The sequence below is a fragment of the Schistocerca cancellata genome, chromosome 11, assembly GCF_023864275.1.
Source record: "Schistocerca cancellata isolate TAMUIC-IGC-003103 chromosome 11, iqSchCanc2.1, whole genome shotgun sequence".
Lineage (NCBI taxonomy): Eukaryota > Metazoa > Arthropoda > Insecta > Orthoptera > Acrididae > Schistocerca > Schistocerca cancellata.
In genome coordinates, this window is record NC_064636.1 from 41,306,838 (window position 1) to 41,321,936 (window position 15,099).

At 45.7% G+C, this 15,099-nt stretch overlaps 1 protein-coding gene across 1 annotated transcript in view; it reads left to right on the plus strand.

Annotated features, from left to right (window-relative positions):
• LOC126108161 (uncharacterized) overlaps positions 1-15,099 on the plus strand; it is a 123,868-nt gene that overhangs the window by 9,454 nt on the left and 99,315 nt on the right. The window lies entirely within an intron of this gene.

Here is a 15,099-nt window from a genome sequence, read left to right on the forward strand (position 1 = left end):
TGCAGGTGAGCGCCACAATCAGGACTGCATACGACCGAGGCACACAGGGCCAACACCCGGCATCATGGTGTGGGGAGCGATCTCCTACACTGGCCGTACACCACTGGTGATCGTCGAGGGGACACTGAATAGTGCACGGTACATCCAAACCGTCACCGAACCCATCGTTCTACCATTCCTAGACCGGCAAGGGAACTTGCTGTTCCAACAGGACAATGCACGTCCGCATGTATCCCGTGCCACCCAACGTGCTCTAGAAGGTGTAAGTCAACTACCCTGGCCAGCAAGATCTCCGGATCTGTCCCCCATTGAGCATGTTTGGGACTGGATGAAGCGTCGTCTCACGCGGTCTGCACGTCCAGCACGAACGCTGGTCCAACTGAGGCGCCAGGTGGAAATGGCATGGCAAGCCGTTCCACAGGACTACATCCAGCATCTCTACGATCGTCTCCATGGGAGAATAGCAGCCTGTATTGCTGCGAAAGGTGGATATACACTGTATTAGTGCCGACATTGTGCATGCTCTGTTGCCTGTGTCTATGTGCCTGTGGTTCTGTCAGTGTGATCATGTGATGTATCTGACCCCAGGAATGTGTCAATAAAGTTTCCCCTTCCTGGGACAATGAATTCACGGTGTTCTTATTTCAATTTCCAGGAGTGTATATGCTGTGAGGGCAATGTCAGAATTCCCAGACTATTGAATAGGGGTCGACAAGAGGTTCTCGAACTTACACCACATATAGCTTGAACAGCCCGTTTTTGAGCCAAAAATACCCTTTTTGAATCAGAAGAATCACCCCAAAAATAATACCATATAACATAAGCGTATGGAAATATGCGAAGTAGACTACTTTTCGTGTTGAAGTGTCACTTATTTCAGATACTGTTCTAATGGGAAACAAAGCGGTATTTAGTTTCTGAACAAGATCCTGAACATGGGCTTTCCACAACAGCTTACTATCTATCCAAACTCCTAGGAACTTGAACTGTTCCGTCTCGCTTATAATATGCCCATTCTGTCTGATCAAAATATCGGTTCTTGTTGAAATGTATGTTAGAAACTGTAAAAACTGAGTCTTACTGTGATTTAGCATCAAATTATTTTCCTCAAGCCACGAACTTATTTCATGAACTACGTTATTTGATACTGTTTCAATATTACACACAAGATCCTTCACTATCAAGCTGGTGTCATCAGCAAACAGAAATATTTTTGAATCACCTGTTATACTAGAAGGCATATCATTTATATAAATAAGCCCCAGCACCGACCCTTGTGGAACGCCCCACTTAACAGTGCCCCATTGGGACTGAACATCACTACCACTCTCAATATTGCGGAGAATTATTTAACGTACAGCGGAAATTATTTAACGTACAGCGCTACGTCGATAAGAAAGAGAATGCCATACAAACTAAGTAGAAAATTTCGATATTTGCGCAAGCACGTTGAATTTACCTGCCTTTACTGCACTGTACAACTTACCTTTCCAAATAATTTAATTTCCTAAATTATTTAAAATATATCTGTAGCTCTAAAATTACCTTACAATGAGCCTGGCGACGTTCGCAGGACTGAGTCGCCTTTAGACGTACCGAGAAAGTCCAGCCTCCTTCCTGTTTTCGTGACGGATCTATGACTCTGTCGTTGAAATCTGGAGACCTGTGAATCATGGGATTACCCAGAGAGGGGCAGGGGAGGGGGGGGGAAGCATCTGCCTCCCTCCCCCCCCCCCTAGAAGATATTCGCAGTTTTTCACTAGTTTACTGTTTTATTTAATAAGAAGTGCTGTAAGTTGTCTCGAGTCCTTGTTTCCTGACACTAGTATGAACTGCCGCCCCCCACCCCCCAAGTTCATATCCTGGGTACGCCCTTGTTGTGAATCGTTTCCCTTTCAATAGAAGGCATGGCAATGGCAGACAGCCTAAAAGACAGCATAAGGAATTTATGCAGGACACTTATTGTTCAGTGAAAGGAAGAAGTGCTGGTGAAGTAAATTAGAGGCCAACAAGTGGTTGCAGAATTCAAACCTCTGACTGCTCTGTCAAGGGTAACCGCAGCCACGGTCTCCGAGCTGATAGTCCGTGCTGCTGCAAACGTCGTCGAAATGTTCGTGCAGATGGTTGTTGTCTTGCAAACGTCCACATCTGTTGACTCAGGGATCGAGACGTGGCTGCACGATCCGTTACAGCCGTGCGGATAAGATGCCTGTCATCTCGACTGCTAGTGATACGAGGCCGTTGGGATCCAGCACGGCGTTCCGTATTACCCTCCTGAAACCACCGATTCCGTATTCTGCTAACAGTCATTGGATCTCGACCAACGCGAGCTGCAATGTCGCGATACGATAAACCGCAATCGCGATAGGCTACAATCCGACCTTTATCAAAGTCGGAAACGTGATGGTACGCATTTCTCCTCCCTACACGAGGCATCACAACAACGTTTCACCAGGCAACGCCGGTCAACTGCTGTTTGTGTATGAGAAATCGGTTGCAGACTTTCCTGATGTCAGCACGTTGTAGGTGTCGCCACCGGCGCCAACCTTGTGTGAATGCTCTGAAAAGCTAATCATTTGCATATCATAGTATCTTCTTTCTGTCGGTTAAATTTCGCGTCTGTAGCACGTCATCTTCGTGGTGTAGCAATTTTAATGGCCATAGTGTATAAAAATGGATGTATGTAAATTAAGTGCGAGTGTGTCTGAGTGGATGTTCCACATCCCCTTCTGACCCGATTTCAACCAAACTTGCTGCACACGTCCCTTAATGTCAGCATACAATTGCTGTGGGGGTTAGAACTACTTACCTATAACAGTTCAGGACATATGACGTCATAAACAATGAGATGCATGACAAACTGCCTCATCGTGCGTGACGCTTAAATTTATTGCTTCTTTCCTAGTAAAAATGGCTCTGAGCACCATGGGACTCAACTTCTGAGGTCATTAGTCCCCTAGAACTTAGACTAGTTAAACCTAACTAACCTAAGGACATCACACACAGCCATGCCCGAGGCAGGATTCGAACCTGCGACCGTAGCGGTCTCGCGGTACCAGACTGCAGCGCCTAGAACCGCACGGCCACTTCGGCCGGCTCTTCCCTAGTACCTCAGTTCGCAATACATTCTGCACACAGTTCCGACGTACGCCGCTGAATGTACCTACAAAGTCATGTCACTGCATGACACAATGAGCAGGAGATATGGAGTCATGAAGAATGAGACGTGTGGAAAATGCCGCATCATGTATGAATTTTTAAGCCATTTATTCTTTAGTACTAATACACATATAGAGTCGAGTTCACTTAGAGAAATTCCTAATACCTGGCAGAGCTTCTGACAGCTTTCAGCTGCGAAACGCAATCGGCTGTAGGCGAAACCATAGCCGTCTATAGAGCTGGTTGGTTGGTTGGTTTGGGGAAGGAGACCAGACAGCGTTGTCATCGGTCTCATCGGATTAGGGAAGGACGGGGAAGGAAGTCGGCCGTGCCCTTACAGAGGAACCATCCCGGCATTTGCCTGGAGTGATTTAGGGAAATCACGGAAACCCTAAATCAGGATGGCCGGACCTGGGATTGAACCGTCGTCCTCCCGAATGCGAGTCCAGTGTCTAACCACTGCGCCACCTCGCTCGGTTTCTATAGAGCTATGAAGAGTCTACTGAGACGTTTACAAAATCGCGGTCTAGATACGAGAATAAGCTGTGCTTACACATCTGTAAATTATGCATACTTTTTGTACGACTGTTCCGTAATTGCAAAAGTATTTTCACGAATACATGTAAATCAAATTTTTTCGATATTACAGAAAAACACAGTTCATTTCTCTTTTCATTTCTAATAGAAAATTGCTAAATGAATACCTGCACGTTGCTTGGTTTGACAGCTAGCTATTTTAGAAAATATCTATAACCGAAAAGAAAGTTTTGGGTGTTGGAGTTTTAACCTTATACGATATGTTTGATCCACATTTGTCGTGTGGTTGATGGTATCTTCAACGTGTTTAACATCCTAGAAAGGCCTCTTTATGCTCGTGAATTGTGAGGACTTTTTTAGAGTTCCGTCTTATGGTTGATCCATAAAGGATTCTTCGTTGCATACGGAACAGTCACTTCTCGAGGTGAATGACAGAAACATATTGCTACCTGTGCAGTAGTTATGAAAAACAGCTCTATTTGTTTCTTGTAGCTTGGGCAAGAATTAAGTTCAGTTGGCGTTCGTAACAATGCGCATAATACACGAAATTATGCTCTCCTCTTACCGTTGTTTAGATTTGTGTATGATGGTCACGCATGACGCAGGAGCCATCATAAATTTGAGATTTTACGTTTTCTTTCGTTTCTTCGACACCATCGACGAGTACATCTTTAATTGAATCAGCCAAGAAGGAAGCACTGTTACGTGATTGATATGAAACTGTCCAAAATTTTTCAACCGTCTCTTCAGTAGATAACAGAAAACGAAATAGTACAGACAACTCAAATTTAGAAGATACATCAGAAGTTTCATCTGCTATCAAAGACACAAAATCTGTCGTAGCTGTTTCTTAATTATTTTTATTCCTGACACACATGAAACGTACAGTCCAGTAAATTCTTTTGTATACCATTGGCAGCACCTGAAAGACAGCAGTATCCTTCATATGTTTTTTCACATCCGCTGCTAAAGCGTAAGTGAAATTTACACGCTCTCTGAGTATTCTAGGATTGTTAGATTCTACTGTTTCATCATGTACACATAACGCAAGTTCAGACTCACTGTAGAAGTTAATACAGCCAGTTATCTTGGAGAGAACATAGCGATTTTCCCTAACGTTGCCGTTCTGTCCTTCTGTATTTTGCCAGAAAGCTTAACTATGTTGTTGTTGTTGTTGTGGTCTTCAGTCCTGAGACTGGTTTGATGCAGCTCTCCATACTATTCTATCCTGTGCAAGCTTCTTCATCTCCCAGTAACTGCTGCAACCTACATCCTTCTGAATCTGTTTAGTGTATTCATCTCTTGGTCTCCCTCTACGATTTTTACCCTCCACACTGCCCTCCAATACTAAATTAGTGATCCCTTGGCGCCTCAGAACGTGTCTTACCAACTGATCCCTTCTTCTAGTCAAGTTGTGCCACAAGCTCCTCCCAAATTCTATTCAACACCTCCTCATTAGTTATGTGATCTACCCATCTAATCTTCAGCATTCTTCTGTAGCACCACATTTCGAAAGCTTCTATTCTCTTCTTGTCCAAACAATTAATCGTCCATGTTTCACTTCCATACATGGCTACACTTCATACAAATACTTTCACAAACGACTTCAAAATGGTTCAAATGGCTCTGAGCACTATGGGACTTAACATCGGTGGCCATTAGTCCCCTAGAACTTAGAATTACTTAAACCTAACTAAGCTAAGGACATCACACACATCCATGCCCGAGGCAGGATTCGAACCTGCGACCGTAGCAGTCGCGCGGTTCCGGACTGAGCGCCTAGAACCGCTAGACCACCGCGGCCGGCCAAACGACTTACTGATACTTAAATCTATACTCGATGTTAACAAATTTCTGTTCTGCAGAAACGCTTTCCTTGCCATTGCCAGTCTACATTTTATATCCTCTCTACTTCGACCATCATCAGTTATTTTGCTCCCCAAATAGCAAAACTCCTTTACTACTTTAAGTGTCTCATTTCCTAATCTAATTCCCTCAGCATCACCCGACTTAATCCGACTACATTCCATTATCCTCGTTTTGCTTTTGTTGATGTTCATCTTATACCATCCTTTCAAGACACTGTCCATTCCGTTCAAGTGCTCTTCCAGTTCCTTTTCTGTCTCTGACAGAATTACAATGTCATCGGCGAACCTCAAATTTTTTATTTCTTCTCCATGGATTTTAATACCTACTCCGAAGTTTTCTTTTGTTTCCTTCATTGCTTGCTCAATATACAGATTGAATAACATCGGGGAGAGACTACAACCCTGTCTCACTCCCTTCCCAACCACTGCTTCCCTTTCATGTCCCTCGACTCTTATAATTGCCATCTGCTTTCTGTACAATTTGTAAATGGCCTTGTGCTCCCTGTATTTTACCCATGCCACCTTTAGAATTTGAAAGAGAGTATTCCAATCAACATTGTCAAAAGCTTTCGCTGAATCTAGAAATACTTGAATCGTAGGTTTGCCTGTCCTTACTCTAAGATAAGTCGTAAGGTCAGTATTGCCTCACGTGTTCCAACATTTATCCAGAATCCTAAATGATCTTCCCCGAGGTAGGCTTCTACCAGTTTTTCCATTCGTCTGTAAATAATTCGCGTTAGTATTTTGCAGCTGTGACTTATTAAAGCGATAGTTCGGTAATTTTCACATCTGTCAACACCTGCTTTCTTTGGAATTGGAATTATTATACTCTTCTTGAAGTCTGAGGGTATTTCGCTTGTCTCATACATCTTGCTCACCAGATGGTAGAGTTTGGTCAGGACTGGCTCTCCCAAGGCTGTCAGTAGTTCTAATGGAATGTTGTGCACTCCCGAGGCCTTGTTTCGGCTTAGGTCTTTCAGTGCTCTGAGCTAAGGTGTTGCTTAATTTCTGTTTCTCCAAGGACTGATTAAGCTAAATAAGCATTCTTATGTCCAATAGATCCCTCACGCTTCTTATCCTTCTCTTTTAGATAACTTACAAGGAACCTGTTGAGTGCGAGGTCGCAAGAGCAATCTTTAGTATGGCTCATTCGAAAGCGAAAATTACGACAGGAAAAATAGTAACTGGTAATGACTCACTGTGTTCACAGAAAACGAAGAGTCTGGGACGCGAGCAGATCAGCCTTCTATGGGATGCATGTATTACACTTCACAAAATGGACATCATCGAGATTCTAGAGATGTTCGAAACAAACCATTAACCGAATAAAAAATTGCGCATCTCTATGGAAATGAACGTTTGGCGTCACTGACCAGGAGGTCCCTTACGGGGCAGGTCCGGCCGCCTTGGTGCAGCTCTTATTACACTCGACGCCACACTGGGAGACCTGCGCGCCTGATGGGGACGAAGTGATGATGAAGACAACACAACACTCAGTCCCCGGTCAGAGAAAATCCCAGACCCAGCCTGGAATCGAACCCCGGCCCCTAAGGACGGCAGTCCATCACGCTGACCATACAGCTATCAGGGTAGACGGGCATGTGAATCATCACAAAGGTTCGCACCATCAAGATCAAAGGCGAGGTCCCTGCGAGTTACAAACCGTGCAAAACGTTCAGTTAGGTATCCACTCTAAAAGAATGCATCTACAATCACACTGGTGTGGCAGGATGACGAGATCTGATGGGATGTGATGGCGCTCAACCGAATGCCAAGCAGCCTGTCGTGGCTCTTATCATGGAACTGGCTATCCTTCAAGACGTTGCTGCAAATAGTGCGGTGATATGTGGAATGCACTTCCTTGACTCTTGTGCAGAAAGGAGTGCAGTATTCTGCTACATCCATTTTCAATAAGCTACCACAAGAACTCAAAAATCTTAGCAGTAGCCCAAACGCTTTTAAGTCTAAACTGAAGAGTTTTCTCATGGCTCACACCTTCTATTCTGTCGAGGAGCTCCTGGAAGAGCTAAAAAATTAAGCAAATTCCAGTGTTACATTGTTGATTGTCTTCATTTAAACTAATGACGTGTCGCCCGAATATGTTTCTTATATTTCATTTTATCTGTTTCTACAGTCGTGTTATAATTTCATGTATTGACTCGTTCCATGACCATGGAGACTTCTCCTTAATGTGGTCCCACGGAACTATAAATAAATAAATAAAAATAAATAAAATACGTTTTATACGCAAGGAAAACACAAACATCGGGAGATTGAATTCATCTGGTGGTTCCAGGGGATATGAACTGCAATGTCACACACTTTCCAGGACCAGTAGTTTGTTCTTTAGGAGTATGATTTTTATACGTGTACTAGGAATTAAACAAGAGAGCAGCACTCCGTCTTCAGGACACAAGTGGGCCATCGGGAGCATCCAACCGCCGTGTCATCCTCAGTGGAGGATGCGAATAGGAGGGACCTGTGGTCAGCACACCGCTCTCCCGATCGTTATGATGGTTTTCTTGACCGGAACCGCTACTATTCGGTCGTGTATCTCTCCAATTGGCATCACGAGGCTGAGTGCACCCCGAAAAATGGCGAGAGGGCATGGCGGCCGGATGGTCACCCATCCAAGTGCCGGCCACGCCCGACAGCGCTGAACTTCTGTGATCTGACGGGAACCGGTGTATCCACTGTGACTACGCCGTTGCCAGCAATTAAAGAAAAGCAACTTATTTTGATGAGCTATTGGCCAAAAGCAGTGTTCATACCATAGTTGTAGTTCTGTTACGCCCGTTCTCCCACTCTTGCTTGCTGTCACGTAAATATTCCCTGACGCCCTTGCGAAGACCACACATACAAAAAAGAATCATAGAGCACAGAGCTCCTCTTAGTTCTCTCAGAGCAGTAAATAGCGTTCCAACCAATTTACCATCCAGTGAAACAGTCGGCATAATTATACGAGGGGCGTTTGAGAAGTCCGTCCAAAAATAAAAACTACTTACGTGTTTGGGATAAACCTTTTTTTATTTAGACTTATACACTTCGTACAAAGCTGTTCTAATTTGTTGATCCCTTCCGAATAATAGGAATTGTCCAAGTCTGCAAAATAGCTATTTGTTGCTGCAATCACCTCCTTGTTTGAATAAAATCTTTGTCCTGCCAGCCATTCCTTCAAATTGGGGAACAAATAGTAGTCGGAGGGAGCCAAGTCCGGAGAATAGGGGGGATGTGAAACGAGATGGAATCCTATTTCGATTAATTTTGCGACCACAACTGCTGAGGTGTGTGCTGGTGCATTGTCGTGATGGAAAAGGACTTTTTTGCGGTCCAATCGCCGGCTTTTTCTTGCAGCTCGGTTTTCAAACGGTCCAACAACGATGAATAATATGAACCTCTAATAGTTTTACCCTTTTCCAGGTAGTCGATCGGTATTATCCCTTGCGAATCCCAAAAGACAGTCGCCAGAACCTTTCAGGCCGAAGACTGGTCTTCGCCTTTTCTGGTGCCTATTCTACCTTGGTAACCCATTGTTTAGATTGTTGTTTGGTCTCAGGAGTATAGTAATGCACCTTTGTTTCATCCACAGTGACGAAACGACGCTTAAAGTCCTGCGGATTCTTCCTGAACAGCTGCAAACCATCCTTGCAACATTTCACACGACTCCGTTTTTGGTCAAGGTGAGCAATCGCGGAACCCATCTTGCGGATAGCTTTCTCATGTCCAAATGTTTACGCAAAATATTATGTACCCGTTCATTCGAGATGCCCACAGCACTAGCAGTCTCACGCACCTGAACTCTTCCGTAATCCATCACCATATCACGGGTTTTATCAATGATTTCTGGAGTCGTAACCTCTACAGGGTGTCCAGAACGTTCAGCATCACTTGTGCCCATATGGCCACTCCGAAAATTCTGAAACCACTTATAAACTCTTCTAATCGAAGGTGCAGAGTCACCGTAATGTTTGTCAAGCTTCTCTTTAGTCTCCTGACTCGTTTTGCCTTTCATAAAGTAATGTTTAATCACCACACGAAATTCTTCTTCGTCCATTTTTTGACAATCACTCGACTTCCTTGATTCACACGAATGCCAAACACAAAAAAATAGATCAATATGGCTGAAACTTGGTGTGTGTTGTTTTCAAAGATGCTACTAACTAAACATGACCTCGATACGTGCCGGTGGTGCCATCTCTCGGGCTTTACACGGATTTCTCAAACGCCCCTCGTATACGAATGCTAAGGAAATAATTTTGGTAGAACCCTCTTGGTACCTCTAATTTTCCAGGGTCCGTTTCATATACGTTTCCTCTTCAAATTCCGGTTGGTTTCAGTTGAAAACAAATTACTTACTTAACTATGGTATAGTTTTGTTTATCACCTCTAAAATATTTTCGGCCGATTCCGTAGGTTGCTGGGCATAGTCTAGCTGACGCTTCGTTTGAAATTTCATTACCTTTCGTTTTCCAATTCTGTAGCACTGTTTGAAGTTATCCAACCATCCACTGTTTCGCTTGAAATCGAAACAATATATGTCGTATTGGCCGAGCGGTTCTAGGCGCTTCAGTCTGCAACCGCGCGACCGCTACGGTCGTAGGTTCGAATCCTGCCTCGGGCATGGATGTGTGTGATGTCCTTAGGTTAGTTAGGATAAAGTAGTTCTAAGTTCTAGGGGACTGATGACCTCAGATGTTCAGTCCCATAGTGCTTAGAGCCTTTTGAACCATTTTGTATGTCGTGTGCAAATACACTAGCATGTACGTCCCGCAAATTGTACCGAGCATCCTCGAAACGCGCAAACGTCAGTTTGTGTGACAAGTGCGCCTTGTCCTCCATTGAATATCCGTAGTTTGTCTGATGCGCTACAATGTCATATTGTTGTGGAGCTATTCAAAATGCGTTCATAATTGTTCCTTTGCCATGCTGCGGATGATTTTCGAAGTATGTAATTATGTTTAGTACGCGCTCCTAGGACAACGATTGTCCTTTACTATGTTTCACTTGAGACGAGAATTGCGGCTCCCTGTCCGACAACGACAATCAGCTACATCGCACGTTTTTCTGTACCACTTTCTATTGCTATGCACTAATCGTCATCACTTATACTCCTCTTCTACACTACTGGCCATTAAAATTGCTACACCAAGAAGAAATGCAGATGATAAACGGGTATTCATTGGACAAATATATTATACTAGAACTGACATGCGATTACATTTTCACGCACTTTGGGTGCATAGATCATGAGAAATCAGTACCCAGAACAACCACCTCTGGCCGTAATAACGGCCTCGATACGCCTGGGCATTGCGTCAATCACAGCTCGGATGGAGTGTACAGGTACAGCTGCCCATACTAAAATGTAGACTTTCACGGCCGGAAATATCATGTCCATTACAATTGTCGGGGCTGTTATGCCGTGTTCGGTTGATTCCCGTTGGGAATCGACACAGAATTCATCAACCGACCACGGCATAACAGCCCGGACAATTATAATGGACAGCTGCCCATGCATCTTCAACATGATACCACAGTTCATAAAGAGTAGTGACTGGCGTATCGTGACGAGCCAGTTGCTCGGCCACCATTGACCAGACGTTTACAATTGGTGAGAGATCTGGAGAATGTGCTGGCCAGGGCAGCAGTCGAACATTTTCTGTATCCAGAAAGGCCCGTACAGGACCTTCAAGACGCGGTCGTGCATTATCCTGCTGAAATGTAGGGTTTCGCAGGGATGGAATGAAGGGTAGAGCCACGGGTCGTAATACATCTGGAATGTAACGTCCAGTGTTCAAAGAGCTGTCAATGTGAACAAGAGGTGTCCGAGACGTGTAACCAATGGCACCCCATACCATCACGCCGGGTGATACGTCAGTATGGCTATGACGAATACACGCTTCTAATGTGCGTTCGCCGAGATGTCGCCAAACACGGATGGGACCATCCTGATGCTGTAAACAGAACCTGGATTCATCCGAAAAAATGACGTTTTGCCATTCGTGCACCCAGGTTCGTCGCTGAGTACACCATCACAGGCGCTCCTGTCTGTGATGCAGCGTCAAAGGTAACCGCAGCCACGGTCTCCGAGCTGATAGTCCGTGCTGCTGTAAACGTCGTCGAACTGTTCGTGCAAATGGTTGTTGTTTTCCAAACGTCCCCATCTGTTGGCACAGGGATCGATACGTGGCTGCACGATCCGTTACAGACGTGCGGATAAGATGCCTGTCATCTCGACTGCTAGTCATACGAGGCCGTTGGGATTCAGCACGGCGTTCCGTATTACCCTCCTGAACCCACCGATTCCATATTCTGCTAACAGTCATCGGATGTCGACCAACGCGAGCAGCAATGTCGCGATACGATAAACCGCAATGGCGATAGGCTACAATCCGACCTTTATCAAAGTCGGAAACGTGATGGTACGCATTTCTCCTCCTTACACGAGGCATCACAAGAACGTTTCACCAGGCAACGCCAGTCAACTGCTGTTTGTGCATGAGAAATCGGTCGGAAACTTTCCTCGTGTCAGCACATTGTAGGTCTCGCCACTGGCGCCAACCTTGTGTGAATGCTCTGAAAAGCTAATCATTTGCATATCACAGCATCTTCTTCCTGTCGGTTAAATTTCAGGTCTGTAGCACGTCATCTTCGTGGTGTAGCAATTTCAATGGCCAGTAGTGTACATTGTTCGCACGACACCACGCATTTCACTGACTCATTTGCAGAAAGGCTAATCTTTCATCCGCCACTTCTTTCTCAATCAGCGTAATTGCTTGTGACGAAATCTCAACTTCGGCTACTGTTATTGAAGTTATCATGGAATGTTTGGTTTGTTTATCGTTGCCATTGCACTGGTTTGTATCAACATCACCAGCACTGTAGCAATGCCGTGAGTTACTCGTCGACTAAGCGGTTCAACCACGCTCCGTAGCCTTGTGGTGTCCACAGCATTCGATACCTCCCCCCCCCCCCCCCCCCCGTTGCCATTGGTAGCCAGCGCTGTGTTAACATGGTAGGCAATATGTGGGTCGTCGAATGACGGTAGATCTGACATGTCAGTGCACGTCCAGCTTGTGTCTTTACCCTTAGCTAACAGCAACCTAACAAGGAAGGAAATGGGTTTTTGTTCCTTTTGCACACATTTACATTGAAAGACCTGCAGGATGACTAACTTCGGCTCGTTCGCGCTTGCTGCCGTCATCTGTGTTTCATATGCACATCAAAAACAGTTTTGCATCACCCCGGTTCCCAGTACTCCTGAAGAGGGACCTTGACGATATTGCATCACAGACACAGTCCCTTTGACTGTTGACAGATGTCACTAAACCCGCCCAAAGATGTAAACAACCATGCATGAGCAGCGCATATTAGACGGAGGGGGTCCGACAGCCGATCAGTTCCAGTCATTCCACCAGGAAGGAGGTACACGGCTCGTGTTGTCTGTGGTTCAACCGTGCCTAGACGGTCAGTACCGCGGTTCGATCGCGTCCGCATTGTTACTTTGTGCCAGGAAGGGCTCTCAACAAGGGAAGTGTCCAGGCGCCTCGGAGTGAACCAAAGCGATGTTGGGACATGCAGGAGATACAGAGAGATAGGCCGCCCAAGTGGATGACCGCTACCTACTGATGATGGCTCGGAGGAACCCTGACAGGAACGCCACCATGTTGAATAATGCTTTTCGTGCAGCTGCAGGAGATGGTGTTACGATTGAAACTGTGCGCAATAGGCTGCATGATGCGCAACTTCACTCTCGACGTGCGTGGTGGGATCCATCTTTGTAACCACGACACCATGCAGCGCGGTACAGATGGGCCCAACAACATTCCGAATGGACCGCTGAGGACTGGCATCACGTTCTCTTCACCGATGAGTGTCGCATATGCCGTCAATCAGACAATCGTCGGAGACGTGTCTGGAGGCAACCTGATCAGATTGAACACCTTACACACACTGTCCAGCGAGTGCAGCAAGGTGGAGGTTCCCTGATGTTTTGGGGTGGCATTATGTGGGACCGACGTACGCCGCTGGTGGTCATCGAAGGCGCCGTAACGGCTGTACGATACGTGAATGCCATCCTCTAATCAAAAGTGCAACTGTATCGGCAGCACATTAGCGAGGCATTCGTCTTCATGAGCGACAAATCGCGCCCCTATGGTGCTCATCCTGTGAATGACTTTCTTCAGGAGAGTTACATCGGTCGACTAGAGTGGCCAGCATGTGCTCCAGACAAGAACGCTGTCGAACATGCCTGGCAAAGGCTGAAAAGGGCTCTTTATGGACGACGTCACTCACCAACTACTCTGAGGGATTTACGCCGAATCACCGTTGCGGAGTGGGACAATCTGGACCAACAGTGCCTTGATGAACTTGCGGATAGTATGCCACGACGAATACAGGGATGCATCAATACAAGAGCACGTGCTACTGGGTATTAGAAGTACCGGTGTGTACAGCAATCTTGACCACGAACTCTGAAGGTCCTCCTGTATGGTGGTAGAGCATGCAACGTGTGGTTTTCATGAGCAATAAAAAGTGCAGAATTGATGTTTATGTTGTGCATCTTCATACTTTCGCGGTGAAAATACTGATCCATAAAATATCGGGCTTGCAGCCGCATAAATTTGACTTCTTCTTCTAATATTTCGCCTGAACACCGTCCAGTAATCTTCCAGATGAGTCGAGGGGACTGACGCCCCAGCACTCGCTCCGTCCTTTTAAACCCGAGGACCGAACCACTGCGCATGCGGCCACAGATACACAAGGCGCCAGAGACGTTAATCGGCGGCAAAAACGTCTGGTATATGCATGGAATTAGAACTATGGCTGCGCGGTCGATCCACGCGGTGATATCGATGTATCACTGCGAGCTGCACCGTCGCGGCGTCTTCGTGATTTAGTTTCAGAAATTGCCGGATTCCAAGATTTGTCCAAGCTGAAGGCGCTATCTCTGTTAATTAAATTCGTCGCCAGTGAATTTCATTTGCTTCCTTCACTACTGAGTCCCAGAAGGATGAGGTCGAGGCTAAAATTTCGACGCCATAGAGTGCCGAGTGTCAATACAGTGCTCCGCCACCGCAGATGTATCAGGCTGTAAGAGCCCGGTGTACCTGCGGTGCTCTGTGCATCTCTCCAGTCTGTCCCATGTATGAACGGCCGCACTCACAGGTTGTTGTTGTCGTTGTTGTTGTTGTTGTTGTGGTCTTCAGTCCTGACACTGGTTCGATGCAGCTCCATGCTACTCTACCCTGTGCAAGCTTCTTCATCTCCCAGTACCTACTGCAGCCTACATCCTTCTGAATCTGCTTAGTGTATTCACCTCTTGGTCTCCCTCTACGATTTTTATCCTCCACGCTGCCCTCCAATACTAAACTGGTGATTCCTTGATGCCTCAGAACATGTCCTACCAACCGATCCCTTCTTCTTGTCAAGTTGTGCCACAAACTCCTCTTCTCCCCAATTCTATTCAATACCTCCTCATTAGTTATATGATCTACCCATCTAATCTTCAGCATTCTTCTGTAGCACCACATTT